Source organism: Diadema antillarum, unplaced genomic scaffold (assembly GCF_040938485.1).
Source record: "Diadema antillarum isolate AM-2024a unplaced genomic scaffold, OU_Dant_1.0 seq00000946_RagTag, whole genome shotgun sequence".
Classification (NCBI taxonomy): domain Eukaryota; kingdom Metazoa; phylum Echinodermata; class Echinoidea; order Diadematoida; family Diadematidae; genus Diadema; species Diadema antillarum.
Genome location: NW_027271795.1, coordinates 827,631 through 844,004, shown reverse-complemented (window position 1 = coordinate 844,004; position 16,374 = coordinate 827,631). Strand labels below are relative to the sequence as shown.

At 36.8% G+C, this 16,374-nt stretch overlaps 1 long non-coding RNA gene across 1 annotated transcript; it reads right to left on the bottom strand.

Annotated features, from left to right (window-relative positions):
* Positions 1–1,391: 1,391 nt before the first annotated feature.
* Positions 1,392–4,008, bottom strand: LOC139741714 (uncharacterized). Its single transcript, XR_011711634.1, has 3 exons — positions 3,878–4,008; positions 2,899–3,004; positions 1,392–1,491 (listed from the first exon to the last, which is right to left on the bottom strand). It is a non-coding gene; the product is annotated as an uncharacterized lncRNA (long non-coding RNA).
* Between the last annotated feature and the right edge of the window lie 12,366 nt (positions 4,009–16,374).

Sequence of the window (16,374 nt, the reverse complement as noted above, 5' to 3'; positions counted from 1 at the left end):
CTACACACAACTTGGGGGAAAAGTTTGACACATTGCATGATCAAGAACAGAGAACACAATACATGTAGCAACAACAAAATGATTGGGCCTGCTGTCTTGACTTTTTTTTCTGCTGTCACTTGGCTGACAAAAGCTTAATAGCAAATCTCACAATGTTGCATTAGTGAATGGTCTGTTATGTTAAAGTATGTGGTACATACATTATGCTCCTACTCCAAAAGGGGCTGGGAGTATTTTAGTGCTTGTCTATTCATCCTTCCATGTTAGGTTTTGACAGTACAGGTTAAATTGACTTTGTTCATGATTAGATTTGGGGCAAAGCCCCTCACAGTCGAATCAGACTACCACAGAAGCACTGCTTAAAATGTCATTTTCTAGCCATCACTTCAGCTAGGATCCCTAGGAATGTCATGATAGTATGGTGATTAATATGACAAGATGGATAATAATGTCATTAACATAGTAATATATAAATATATATCACACCTAATACATTGTATTTGGTTGTATACATGTAGATTAAGTCATGATAACAATGTGATTTCTGCATGCATAACCTTTGCAATCCAATGTCAAAGAAACCATGTTCTCTACTCAGGTGTACATCATGAGTGTCATTATAAGACTATACATTTGTAATAAAGTTTGAACAATCTCCTTCAATTACTTCAATGTGAACAAACAGTGTTCTGATTGCCAATGTACATGTACTTGTCTTAATACCTCTGAATTTCCTTCTCAGCTGATGTTGACTCTGCTTTTGTCCTCTTGAGTTCCTATTGGACCAAACAAAAGAGTATGTATGAAAGGCTACTTGGGACAAAGTTTTCTTTTTCTTCTTTTTCTAATCCAGTAAATGTGGTGCAACACTACATCTCACATCACAGACCTCTCTGGTTAAAATATTCCTCAATACCAAAATTTCTCAAAACCCAGCAAAAATGAGCAGAAGCTTGCATCACTAACATTGCACATGCCAAAATGCAGATCTCTGTTAAAAACAAACAAACAAAAGTAATAGAAGAGAGAGAGAGAAAGAAAGATTTGAAACATCTGGTACTCAATGACTGTAGGAATCACTTATAGAAGTAAGATATTAGAGATACAATATCCCCTACACGATAGAACCCCCATATAATGTCATAATACTGCTCCAGGTTAAGATTTTAAACTGTGATTTAAAGGTAGACACATGTGATGGAAATTGAAGGTGGGAGGTACAAGTGTAGCACATGGAGGCAATAGCTCCAGAAATACACAGCCATGAAAAAAAAAATAACACCAAGAAATTCATTCTACGTTACATGTAAACCTTCTAAAAATTAATCGATAGAATGACAGTAACTTGATCCCAGGATGTAGGAATTGAGGGTAAGTTCGTCTTCAACATACCTCTTCTAATTCTTGTGTGACGGCTTCTAGTACAGACACTGCATCAGAAAGAGAAAGGACACCTCCTGGTCCTGCTGGTTTCTCACTGGGAGGGGAACCCTGTTCAAAGATTGAGATGAGGTAAACTTGCACTTCAGATCAAAAAGCTAATTTGCTATTTCAAGTTAAAAAGAGTACAGTATTTTACTGTATCAATTTTTGTAAACTGTAGCCTTGCTGTTTTGTTATTTCTTTGGCAGCCACATCTTGAATTGTTGACAGGTTGTGATTTTGAGGCTTAACTGCATTCGTCCGGGAAATGTCTTGTAACAAAAAAAGGAACTACTGTACGAGCTGAAATTTTCACATACAGATATATTCGCGAATTGCTACATAGAGGACATTTTTGCGTGTTGTTAATTTCGCGGTTGCGAGGGTCTAACTGAACTTAGCTTTTCGCGCATTGTTATTTTCGCATGTTGTTATTTTCGCGGTTCAAGGGCGATTCGCGAAATTCACGAAAATAAAACCACCGCGAAAATTTCAGCTTGTACAGTAGTCTGCATTCAAACTGTCATGATTCCAGCATTTATGTTAGCATCACTGTATTACAAGCTGACCGACAATTGGGGATTGGTAGATGTTTTTACACACTCTAGGCTGTTAAGATCTCTGGTGGAACATCGATGTGAAATGCCTCATGCATGCAGGTATATTGCTCAACAGTGGAAGAACAGCATGTAAATTCACACTACTGTATATGCTTGAGGCTACCTTTATCTTTAAAGAAAAAAATAAGGCTGCGAGTAATAGAAGATTAACCTAGTAAAAGAATGAAACACTTAAGCAATCAAAATAGGCATTTTTGTGTTCTTGTGTGGTTAATATTGACCACTTATGATTTAAATGTTGTACATTCTGCTTCAAAATGTGTTATTCAATTTCTTGGCCACATGTCTCTACCCCCAAGGAATACAGAGGTCTAATCACTTAATTTTACAAAATGTAATATTATGACACACAGACCATTAAGTATTCTAAACTACTATCAGTTTGAAAAATATGAACTGCATGGTCTTAAAAACTAGAGGTGTCTCTGATATTGTGTTTGTGGTGCAAAAAAAAAAAAAAAAAAGGAGAGAGAGAGAAGAAAATCTGTGATTGGATTAATACCATCTGACACTGTTGTCATGAACAGTACCATATTAGAAACCATTCTTGAATTGCTTACCAGCATGGTGACATTTGCCCATGGATATCTTGAGCATGGCACAATATTTGAAAACTTGAAAAAATAAAATTGAAAAAAAAAAATCCACATTTTGATCATCACCACAAATAGTTGATGTACATGAATCATTAATCATAATTTGGACATTGTATACCAGTAGGTATAAAATGAAATACAATGTAAAGGTGTGTACACTGTAAGTAGACTGGGTTTAATACATGGTAAGTACTGGTGGATTGCACAACAATTTTGTAATTTGTGGGATTTTAAAAAATGGGTAAATTTACTCACAATACCTTTGGTGGAAGGTACTGCTGGTGAATTTTCTTTTTGACTTGCTGTTGCACCAATTTCCTCTGTTTCTGGAAGCACTTATACAGTAAGCGAACTTCTGTATGATCTCTGTGAAAAGAAAATGTAAAATACAATTTTTATACAAACAAAAGATCAGTGATTGTGACACAGCATTCAGTATTTCATTTGCATTACTGTAGTGTACCTAGTGTACAGCTGTAAAATTAGAGCCTGTAGCCTAGGTTTCTCTATCAAAGTGTAGACTCTTGCCATGACATGATTTAATCCAAGTACTAGTAATTTAGATCTACATGAGTTTATCAGTTTAATTTGTTAATATGGATAAATGTGAAAAGGACTAAAGTAGACCCTATTGAAATATTACAGCAGTTCTGTTTTGAGACGGATTTTTCATAGAAAGTTTATATCAGATGATAATTTGCCTTGTGTGATATATTCTACCTAGAAACAGAGCACACCTGCCTGGGTACCGTTTCATGAAAGTTGTCAGCACTGACAAGTTGTCAGTCTCCGACAATTATCATAGTAACAGTCAGTGACCAGAGCATCTCAGCCAATCAAAACCCAGGATTTTGCTGAAATTGTCAGAGACTGTCAACTTGTCAGCGCTGACTGAATTGATGAAACACCCCCCCCCCCCCCCGATTGAAATTCTTGTTATCTTGATTATCGAAACCTAAAGTTAAATGTTAACACTGTACTTCAATGTGGTCCTGCGGAATTCGAGATATCTATACATCCACCCGGATATGAAATCTGCCATCCAGTGCGCGGCCTAACGCGTTAAAAAGAGCCCAATCACCTCCCTGCGGCAGGTATTCAATACGGTCGGCCGACCGCGACCGTGCGGGGGGCTTAGCGCCTACACGTTGTATCACACAGCGAGAAGCCCCTTGATATCCTGTCAAAAGATTATTAGAAAGTGTCAAAATTACATTCTATTAACTTTAAATTGCATACCTGTAACCTGATGGGAAAAGTTCTTGGAATTCTGGGAACGTATCGAACGGTCCAAAGAGGAGAGCCGGGTCCAGAAAAACTTCAGTTGCTACGCCAAAGGCACTCAGATTCGAAACACCCGCCGCCTTCGCCGCCATGTTGTTTATGAGATGTATGGAAAGCCTTTTGTATCCTGTGAATTTATCGGTGGCAATTTATGTTCACGCACGTAGGAAAAATAATAATGTGTGGCACTACGCGGGCCCACTCTTGTGTTTCACATGTTATTTGACGCACATAACTACACGTCGTGGTTTCGTATGTCTTCCTGTTGTATTTTGCTTTTCTGCTAAAAGCAACAAAAATCTGAGCATTATTTCAATGCTCCACTATTTTCAAAGCCTTGAAAACAGTTTCTTCTTGGTTTGTCAGAATATTGATATCTGTTTCACTGCAATGGTTATAACACATGTGGGTATTCTATGTGCGTCATATTCCCATTGACTGCACAGAAATAGGTCCTACAGAAATTTGGGCTTGAAATGGAGAAATCTGGCCCAAAACCACTATTTCGGCACAATTGGACAATCACAAAACGGGAAAATTAAAGTTGTTAGAATAGGTTTCATTTTTATACCAATCCACGAGACAAATATTCAAGTTTGTAGTTGAAAAATATGAACACATAGTTTTGCTTTATTTTAAAGGTGTGATAATTTCTTTCATAGGGCGTAAATTTCATCATGTAACATACGTTACCATGTCATTCTATTTCAAATGCATTAAGATTGGTGACTACATTCTATGATTGAGATAATTATGCGTCAGATGTGAAGTACACCATCGGCTTCCATGTTTGTAAATGCTGCCTGCAGATGGGAAGGATGGCAAATGACCTGTATGCTATACTGAACACAGCATGTCCTATTGTGTTAAACCTTAGACAGGTAATGTTAATTTGTTTTCTCGATAATTTGACGTCAGACTTTCTTCAGAAAATATTTTCAAAATTTATCAGTCCCAAATTGCCAGCTAATTCTTGAGTATCATCGATGAAACTTGTGAAACTATGTGCGCAAAAATATAGTCGTTAGATTCCACGTAACGTATGTTTCACGTTAATGTAACGTAAGTTACAAAGACAATACTACTACATGTGCAGCAAATTTAGGAACATTTTCTTTTTGGTTATATTCTTACACTAATTTCTCTTCAACTCTAAGTGAACGAATATTATAACACGATGTCGCAATATTATGGCGATACAATTCTCTAAAATAACAATTAAAATAGTTGTGAAACTGCAAGACTTTATAACATGTCTTCGTATAAACTCTTCAGTAGAACAGTAATCCGTAACTGTTGATATTTTGAAGACAATTGGCTTCATACTTATGAATTCATGGCATTGAAATGATAAGAGCTGGGAACATGCTGTTTCGTGCCTTAACGGATGAAAATATTGTCATGATGTACGTGTAATATAAAACGAGTGGTGGGTAACGTAGGTTTCACTTTAATTTTATCATAATGAAAGTTTTCGTATGCTTGATGTCTTGTGACTTGTTATCTTCATATTGATGTCTTGTAACTTGTTATCTTCATGCTGTTGAAAGATATGTTTCGAATCCATAACTTTGCAGACTCATCAGCTGTCGCAACAGTTACTCTATGCAGGAACAGTTTGAAAATAGCAGTTGCCATAAAATAGTATTCACAAAATCTTTAACACTTGTATGAAACAAGAAACGGCAGAAACGAGATGATTACTCTGTTAAAGTGCTTCATAATGAACAATAACGCCGTATTGCTTGTATTTAAAATGTCTGAACTCGGTAAGCAAGAGATAGGGAAAGAAGGAACCGAGAAATGTTCTTTGTTAACTAAATAAATGACCACTTTACTACATGTAAGTTGACTATGGCAAAATGAGGTCCATGAAATAACGTCAAATTACACAGTTTCATTAGCACAATACTGGGTAGGATGAATGAAATTGTCATTAGTAAAATGATGTACTCGATTTTCCTTGTTATGTATGCATAAAACAGTATAATCCACAAGGATAACAAGAATAACAAGTCTGGCATTAATAATTATTGCCGTATCTTGAAATTGTCTCCAGGAAAAATGTTTTGAATCTTTAAAAAGAAAAGTTAAAGGACAAGTTGCTATACATGCACAACAAAGGTACTGATAATGATTATAGGCATGCAGGCCCGTAAGTAGGATTTTTATGGGGTGGGGGATGGGGTCAGGAGTTAGAAAAAGTCGACCACTTCCAGTTTTAATCTCCTGACGGGCTGAAAAATAAAAAGCTCCCGTGCCATTTTTTTTTTTTTTGGTTTCATTTCTTTTGCCGGGTTTCATCGACTGACAAGCAAGAAAAAAAATGAAAGAAAAGAAAATTGAAGAAATATTAAAAAAAAAGGCTTTAGCTCAATTCGATGCTGCCAGTACAAGCTCAATTTCATGGGTTTTTTTTTTTTCATTTCAAACGGGGGAGGGTGAGTCCGCGATTCATTTTTTTTTTCTTTTTATTTCCTTTTGTTTATATTTTGACTGCTGGCAAAGGGGCGGGGGAGCCTGAACCCCCTCCCCTATAATTACCCTAATGTGGTAGGGTAAAAAAAAAAAAGATGTGTAACTTTGCTTCTTTTCTTTGTTAATTATGAGACGGGCATAAGTTTTTTTCTTGAATCTTTGCTTAGAGATATGCTTTTTCGCCATTCTGATTACAGCTAACACGTTCCCTATATATGGGGTTTTAGTCCTAGCACTGCTCTTCCCCATTGCAACTTCAACGAGAAGGAAGAACAAAAAATGTTAATGTCTTAAACATATAGCTTACTGAAACATATATTACTATAATTACTATATATTATCATTATCATTATTATTATCATGTAGGCCTGATCTATGATGGTGACAGTAATAGTTGAAATTACATTTCTCTAATGCACTGTATTTTTGTTGCCTTTTCTTCATTCAAAATGTGTTTTTCTTCACTTTGAGATCATCAACGACATTACGACAGAAATTTGAGTTTATTTTCTCCGTTAAAAAAAGTCAGGGAGTAAGTCACCATATTGGTTTATGATAACCAAAGATAAATATAATTGAAAAGACGTATTTCCCTACAGAATTCCTTCAACAATAGTTCTAGAACAGTTAAATGTTATTTTTATCCACGCACATTCTCTAAAATATCCTTTTTCAATGACATGAATTGATGAAACTTACGTTACCAAAACTAGAAACTTACGTTACTACATTAATGCAGGGACCTGGTCCACTAGTTTTGAAGTAGAGATCTGTGTAATCTCTAATTTTATTGGCTATTCATTGAATTTTCTTAAAACAATGTTAAATTCATTGCTTATACCTGAAATATGACATCATTAAAGCCAAGTTGAACATCAACGCTCACCAAACGATTTTTTAAAAAGATACTATGATTATGTCCCCATTTACTGCATCCTCCAAACAAACAAGAACATACAGCTGTAAATGAATTTGATATGTTTTGACGTAGAAATTCATCAACATCATAACTGCAACAATTAAATTGTCTCAGATTAAATGGGCTTTCCCGTAGATTGTCTGTTATTAACATGACAACATCTTGAAACTTACGTTACCAAAATTCGAAACATACGTTACTTAATGAATTGAGTGATTTATTTCAAAAGAATAAGACTGTACAGCAAAGTAATTACTGGATTTTTACGGTGGAATATACTGACTTAATAAACACACAATAAACAGAAGTAAAGCATGATTCTATGAAAAACAACAACACATTTCCAACAATCGAATACTTACTCAGTTTTTCAACACATCATGTAAAGGTATTTTGCGCGCTGCCAATGCTCAAGATGCCAGTAAAAGAGGTTGCTGAGGTATCCCATGGCCTCAAATCGACGGCACAGATTCGAGAAGTATACATTTAGGTGGTAATTAATGGTGTAACTAAGCTTTCTGTCATTTGGTGGTAACGTAAGTTACATCACGTATGTTACACTTGTGGATTAAATCGTATAAGTTAGCAACATAATAAGGAATCTTTTGCCACCCATGGGTATGAGGACAATCTACTCCATAAGTCTCAACTCTAGAACAATCATTCAGAGCCATGCACCTTCATACTTTTTACAAAGATGGTAACGTATGTTACTTCTCTTAAATCTACCTTTTTAAAATCTATATTTGCGAGATTAGCAGTCGCATGTCTTTTGAAGCTGAGTGATGAAATATTTTTTAACATAAACTTAGACCCCTTTTGATCAGAAAAACAATACAATTTTGTAGTATTCACTGTAATAGCATTACCAAGTTTGAAGCACAAAGATGGTAACGTATGTTTCAGCAGATCTGGCGACACATTTCCATCAGGTATTTTGTTGTTAAAGAATGATAAGCTTATAAAGTTGTGTTAGGTTTTCATAGAACGTTCGGCTACTTTTCTGAAACTGTGAATAAGCTTCTTCTTTATGCTCATATTTTCTCACAAAGTTGAGAAAACATAAAAAATCATCGTTGGCGACATGCACTTTTGAGCCTGTTGGCCGAACTTAACCCTCCACCAATGGCTTAGTGGTACAATCTCGCCTTCGAAATGATTTCAATTTTTGTCTATATGTCCCTTGGCATCACATAAAATCACAGGAGCATTTTGAAAGAGCTTTTTATCTCTCCTAGCTGAGAAGGAACATAAGCGACACGATTTTTGACCAATTGCGCCGAAATAGTGGTTTTGGGCCATCTACATAAAATGCCGGGGACAAGGAATAAAAGTCATTTGTCGTACAATCAAAATTATTGCACAATTTTGATCTTAGTAGGGGTCTACTCTATCGTCTTTATAGAAAAAAAAAAGTTACCTTCTGTATGATAATGCCACTCGCAGTATAAATGTAGGCCTATAGGTAGGCTATAATTGTGTTTTTTATCTGCCGGTTCTAGAGAAAGGCTGGCAAATAAGCGTGTTCTTTCTTTAATCAAAATTTCACGACAATATAGGTAGAAAAGAATGATGCAAAGAAAGTAAGCATGCATTAGCCGTGGTTTTAGAAAGTCAGTTTATTTTTGATTTCGTCATTTTAAGTGGGTAATGAGTAGGCCTACAACCAGGGGCAGATCCAGGAATTCCGTAAAAGTGGGGGGGGGGGGGGGTGCAAAACAAAGAGCCCCTTTCCGGGTATATCAGCTGACAATTTAAATAAGAATGATTTTTAAAAAAAGAAAAAAAAAGGGGGAGCATACTTTTATCAATAAGGGGGAGGGCGTGTGCCTCTTAAATCTTTGTCCTTACAGAAAATAAATGTTACCTCTAAGTTTGATGAATTATCTCACCTCCCCCAAACATCTATTTTCGTATTTCCTACCACTTGAGACCATTGTTTGTCGGCAACTTGAACTTGGTGTTTAACATTTGGTTTGATCACATAATAACTTGCAGTCATTTACACTTGTTTGATGATTTTTGTCTCTATCATCAGCTTTTAGGTTATACGTGCATGATTCTCAATTCAGTGGTATACGCTTTTTAATATGATGATTCTTTGTACTGATTATTTTTAGGATTATTTAGACAACCACAGAGACTCCAACCCCAAGCACCTTCTGATCTGGAGATTCTCCCGCCTGAAACCCCTATCAAACGAGAGACTCCATCTTGATGTGCGCGAAGCGCGATGTTCCTTGTGGCCGGGGTCCAGCTCTATCTCGTGCTATATCTAAGGCTTGTTTTTCAACAATAATGACACTAAGTAAGAAATCATTTCAAGCGGGAGAAATTAAATCTCAAGCGGGAGAACGGGACATTTCGGCGGGAGATCTCCAGTCGAAAGCGGGAGAGTTGGAGTCTCTGCAACCATTGCTGACAGTGCGTATTGGCATCCGTTTTCTGACTTTTACTACAGCTATACCCGGACTTTAATTTGAGTAACCTCAAGCTGCACTCCCGTTTCTTATTTGCCCAAGATACTTGCCGCTGTGTCACATAGTGCAATGTATAACCCCCCCCCCCCCCCCCCCCATCACTGTTCTCTAGTCAACACAAGGACGAGCTAGCGCCATCCTTCTCTACTAGAATACCACGTGTGGCTGAAGAGTATAAGGTTTTGAGATGCACTCCGCTTCCAATCTCAGCCTTCTTTGGTTCCACTGGCACTCATCGTCACAGTGATCTCCGACCCGTAGCAGAGTAAAATCGTATCTGCGCCCTCTCTCGCCCAATGACCATAAACAGCTTCTCTATTTATACTACATGGACTGCCAAGACGTCACTGAACGTCGAACACGGCATCCATTCCAACGCACACTCTGGGGCAATATGTAGACACTCTCCAGTACTTTCGTATTCTTCTATGAGCTCATTGTCCACTCGTATCTTTGAAAGGGAGAGCTGAAGCGGTAGCAGGACTGTCATCACCGGACGGGGTAGGTATACGCTGGGGAGAATGTCAACGGGTGTGACATGATGGCATGGTGATTATCATTGTTACAAATTCATCATTTTGCTATGATCCTGCTTCTTACGGTGACTTACTATTTTTGTCATAATATTATTATTTTCTCATTAGAGATAAATAATAAAATAACTGCGAAAACACACACAAATATTTTTTTCATCCATTTCGTTTCTTATCATTTTATTTTATTTTATTTCATCTCATTTATTCATTTCAGCACGGCACATGGCTGTTCTTCTTCAATCCATCTATGCATCCATCTGTCCTCAAAGCTATACATGATCTCGGAGTTAAGATATTGAATTCTACATTTCACATTTAATTTCGAAGTTAATGGAACTCATTAAGCTAACATTCAAGCACGTTTTGTTGTTTATACCTGGATTTTGGCATTTTCGATGTTGAGGGCTGTTGACGCCTCATTGGCATGTTCTCTTGTTTCATGTCATGCATCGGTCAAACCCGCGAAAATGTCGTCTGGTGAGTTTGTCATTCTGGCGACGTCGAGCCCGACATCGCTAGCAAGGATCTGAATAAAACAAAATAATATAAATCATGTTCACCAAGCATCATTTCCTATTTGACAGCAAACATAGATCTAGACTGTGTAGAAAGAAATGTGTTAGGTATTATAGGTCTACAAAGTTAGCACACTCCACGGAGGTAAGATATGATGGTATTTCGTTCCCACAATGCAGAATGCTTCCTGTTGTAGCTGCCATGCTGCTTCCGTTCGAGAAAAGACCATTTCAGCATCCCCACACACCCGTTGCTCCCCCTTTCGTTGAGCAAATGCCTGTAGCAAAGTAGTGATAAGAAGATCATGGCGATGATTGTACGGATAATGATTGTAAATATGACTGAAAGATAACGATGTTGATAACGATGATAATGGTATAGACAATAATATACAAATTACATTAACTGTAACAATGGTGATTTAAACATTCAATAAAGAAAGAAAAATAAATAAACCTACAATAAATGTGCCTTTTTTTCAATGGTGGTTTTAAACATTCATTCTGGGCTTTATCATTCCTGTATAATAGCGTTTTTAATTGTTATTTCGGCATTCTGGTGAACTCTTGCTGTGGCATGTACTTTTTATGTTACTTTGTAATGTACAGTATGCTGGTATGTATCTACACTGTATTATGTCATCTTCTGTATATACGTTTTGCTATTTAATGTACATATGTTCATCAATATTATTCAGGGCTCCATGGAAGACCACTATTTATTGGTGAATGGACTACCCTGACAAAAGATTAGAAATAAATAAATAAATAAATAAATAAAATAACAACAAATACTTATGTTTCTATGTTTGTAGGGTGAGAGAGGTTGAGATAACAGTGGATAAGTAGAGACGTATAGGTGATGCTATATAGTATTCAACATCACTCTTTCTTCATCTTCTTTAATCTTTTCTGACAACTTTCCTTTTTCAATACCATTAGTCTTAACGACTTAAGTATTATTGTTCTAGAATCTGTGTTACTATTAAAATTGCCTGAAGTTAACGAATTTGTCAGTTGTGATATTTACTCTGAGCTTTCTTGACCCTGCTTGCTCTTTGATTTTGGAATTTACGTTCCTCTCGACTTCTCTCTATTTCTCAACTACACAAAGGTAGTTGAAGAGTTACCATTAGCCTCTGCTCCAACCACAGTGATGTAATTTTCCTGCTGAAAACTGTGCAGAAGCAGGTTGCCAGTAAGCTGCCTTGGCGCTCCGCAACGCGTGCGGTCGCATCATCTGATGATCGGAAGAAAGAAAATATAAAAGTACCCCCCCGTCCTTTCGATATGAAATAACTCTGGACAGAGCCCTCACGGATTTTTCTTTTCATTTTTTTTTTATTTCTTTTCATTATTTTCATTATTGGTTTTTATTATTTTGTGTTAGCTCGTTGAAGACTATAATCACTCGGGTAAGTGCCTATGGAAAATGTGTGTTGTAGCCAAATCAGCCCGTCCTCTTAAGTCAAAACTAACTGTGGTGGAGGGGCCCATGTATATTGCGCTATGTCGTATATAAAAAGCTAACATCAAGTAAAAGTTGACCAAACCTACATTGACTTACCTGGCCCCCAGCCTCGTTGATGACATTCTGGCTCAAAAGCCGGTTAGTGGAACAATTCTTCTGCATCGCTCCGGCACTACAAAATAGTTCGGACATCCTACAATTTTAAGAGAGAAATACCTTCAAATTCACTGAAACAAAAAAAGAAAAGAAAAGAAAAAGAAGAAGCAACAACAACAACAACAACAACAACAAAAACCTAGTCAATCCTGTAAGGTTTAGTAATTTAATGTATTACCTTTTACTTAGTGCAACAGAAACGCATTAATCATAGAATTACTACGCCAAGATGCTTAATGAATGTGATATATTTTTTTCCCTTAAAGTGATTCTGGTGTGACGTTTATTTTCATTGTTTCTGTTTTTTTTTTTGCTATAGACTTTCAATGACCTACACTGTGACACTTTACCTGGTGCCAAAACGATATTTGTTAATGTTACCACGATGTATGAGAAATCAATGTCTCCTCTTCCCGTCATACGACACTATTTGAAAAAAAAAATTCCCGCATTTCACATATATGCATGGTTGTTGTCTTTACTGTCTGATTCTACCTTTGAATGCATGTCTATGATATGATTGGGCAAGTTCACATTAACTCTGGTATCTCAAGCCGGGATGTGTGATGATTACTGAGATGTCGTTTGCACCAGTCCTGTGTGTTACCACTGCGAGAACGCCGCCAAGTCGTTGTTCCGATCAAGTTTAATATCCCAGTTCTATCGCGTTCAGAAGGTCCTGCACGTCGTGCCCTTAAACTATTGGGAAAAGCACGGTTTACCTGCAGATAGACTATTAATGTCAAGTAGATTTAATCAGAATACGACGAATATTCGGAAACTCCAGCAAAGTTCTAGCGAATCAGTCTTTGCAGTTGAAGAGTTCAAAGTAAAGTGTCAGTGTTTATTTACTTTGTCCGTTGCCATCTCTACGCGCATTATATGCTAATGAGGACTACATCACTGAAACTTTCAACTAATCAGGGCTTCCTTTTCTCAAGACGACGCGTAACGTGCTGTGCGTGCAACGCTTGTGGCACTGTTGTTGTTCGTAATTTTGTAGAGATAGATTTACATTTGTATGATTATTCATAACATATTTGATATGCTGATATCTTATATATATTATGTTAAGTTTTATTTGAAATTATTCTATTTTGTACATAATAATTTGCAATTGGTATTGTACTCCCATACACCATGAGGGTCGTTGAGTCAATAAACTTCAACTTCAGTATGATTATTGTGACATGGGTGAACAGCCCTGCATTCTTGTATTTGGTATGTTTCGAACGCTTCGATAGCGTAATCACACACCTTGCACATACGGTATACCCAACATACAGACATATAACACTTACACACGAATGATTGTGATGCGTACAATTATTAACACACACACACACACACACACACACACACACATATATATATATATATATATATATATATATATATATATAAACAGTTCTATTTTGAACATGTACAGACATTATCACGGTTTACATCAACGTAAACGTCCGTACTCATACAGGGAGAATACGACAAATCGGAAACTTTAAATGGACAATGATTTAATGCTGAAAAGAACATTTATTTCTTTTATTTCCTCTTGTCTACGGTTGAAAAACAATGGATGTTCACGCAGCGCACTTTGCCCTTTGGATTTCAATAGGAAAGAACATCGAAGTGAGTGAACATTACATTTCAGCATGATATCCTCATCAAAGAACACTGTCAGAATTGATGAAAATAAAAGTTGAGAGCTGGATAAGCATCATACTCAACTTACAAGGAATCTCCGCTCTATGTTCAAGTCGACTTTGAAGAAGAAGAGTAATGTCCAATGCGTATCAAAACATAATGTAGCCACAGAATGCCACGCTTACTCATAATTTTTCTCCCAATAGGCCTAACATTGCTCAGAAAGTGAAGTGGATAAGTTGACGATATCATCACACTGACCTACTATGCAAACACACTTTCAATCAAATACAATAATTCTTTTTTATATGGACCCAAAACAAAGAGGAATCATCTTTCTCTTGAATTATTGTATGACAAGTATTCTGTTGCTAGGGGCTTGGTGCCCTATTAAGCAATCATGACTTTAGTTACGTTCAAACAGTGATCCTTAACTTCGAGGATTAGCTAATTTTGAGGATAAGCTCGTAGGTAAGTATGGGGCGCCAATTTTGGCATGATCTCTTTTTGTCATGGAATCGGTCATTTCGTCACGAAATGAAAATTTCGTTGACAAATTTCGTTAATAGTATGACGATTTCGTGACGAAAGAGACCACGGGTCCTCTAAAGATCACCGTCTGAACAGTTATAACAGCTGCTCTATTGACAAGAAAGAACAAACATGAAATCGCTGCATATCTTTATACATACCAAAGGGAGAATTGGAGGCATCGACATCAGCACCTACAATCTAATTTGCATATGAGTTTGTTTTATGTCTGTTTGCAATATCCTGTGAAAACAAGTGAAAGCTCGAATTCATCAGGATTTTTTTTTCGTACGTGCGGATTGATGATAACCTACGTTTCATTCTTGTGTGTGTGTGTGTGTGTGTTTACTTTGCTCTATGAAAGTTCATAATTGAACATGGATTGGGCTTTCGCTTTTACCTGTAAAGCCGCAATGTCCTTGGTATAACTCTCACAAAATAGGCACTAGACATCCAGTAGGATTTATATCTATGGTATCAGCAAAGATCGTTCTTACAGCTTCTTGTCATTGTCAAGAAATAACGCCATCTCGTGACGGCATTAATTGTTGTAGGCCCTAAAGACCACAAATAATAGTAAAACATGACAACATAAAATCTGTTGTGTACAAATTTGTCTTTATAATTTATGTGACATTATCATGAATAAGATTATAACTTTGAATGCATAAACATTCTCAAGTAACGAAAAGTCAGCAAATCAAGCCCATGTTGCGACACATCGTATACAGTGTATCTAAACTGGAATTTTCACCTTGTCGGGAGAGCGGTGTGAATGACAATGAGAAACAATTGTCAATGACAGGAAAGTTGTCAAAAGGCTACCACTGAAGAGCTCGTGCTTTGGCTTTGATAGCAGACATTCCACTTAATTTTACTGTTGAGACAATAATCATAGACAAACACATCCTTACCAGTTTGCAAGGAGGACATTGAAGTCAAGTATGTTTATGAATAGGGAAAAAAAGGGATCGGCGGATAGTAACAACGCTCGAAAAGGTTCCATCTTAATTCCAGGTTGCAAAAAGCCAGTCTACTGGAAGAAATTATTTGAACCACTCGAAAGACATCACGAATTGATAGTATACAGGTATATTCATGCAACCATGTTCATTTAAGTACACCAAGGTTCCACTTTCTTGATGGGTTTAGATTGTCGAGGCAAATGAGCAAATGACAACACACACACACACAAGATATCGAAGTTACCAGCTTGTATTTACAACTTATCAGGCATACAAACCTCAAATAAATTAACTTGGTTCAGGAGGTTGCTCAGAGAGCAGTAGTACGTGTAGACTAGTGAGAGTTGGTGCTCTGAACCATCTAACAGGTATAGAAGTTTTGAAGTTAGACATTTGGAGATACTAGTAGACGGTTAAACGAGGAAACCGCTAGAATAAAGTGAGAATACTAATATTATGCAACGTCACGCAACCATACATCTTGACTTAAAACTGACTTTGAGTTCTGAAGTAAGCAAGTAACATGATGGAAATGGCACAGCTGTCAAAAGTAATTTGTTCAGATATACCATTTATCATTACAGATTGTAGAAGTTATGAGTGCTACGCACAGTAGCAATACTGATGTGAATGTCTAAATTTGAGTGCTTTGTCACAAATTTATTGGTCCGAATGGTGTATGGCTGCAAATCGAGTTGAGCTATCCATTTCCTTCTATTTTTCTCTTTTATACAATATTGATACACGTATCAAATTA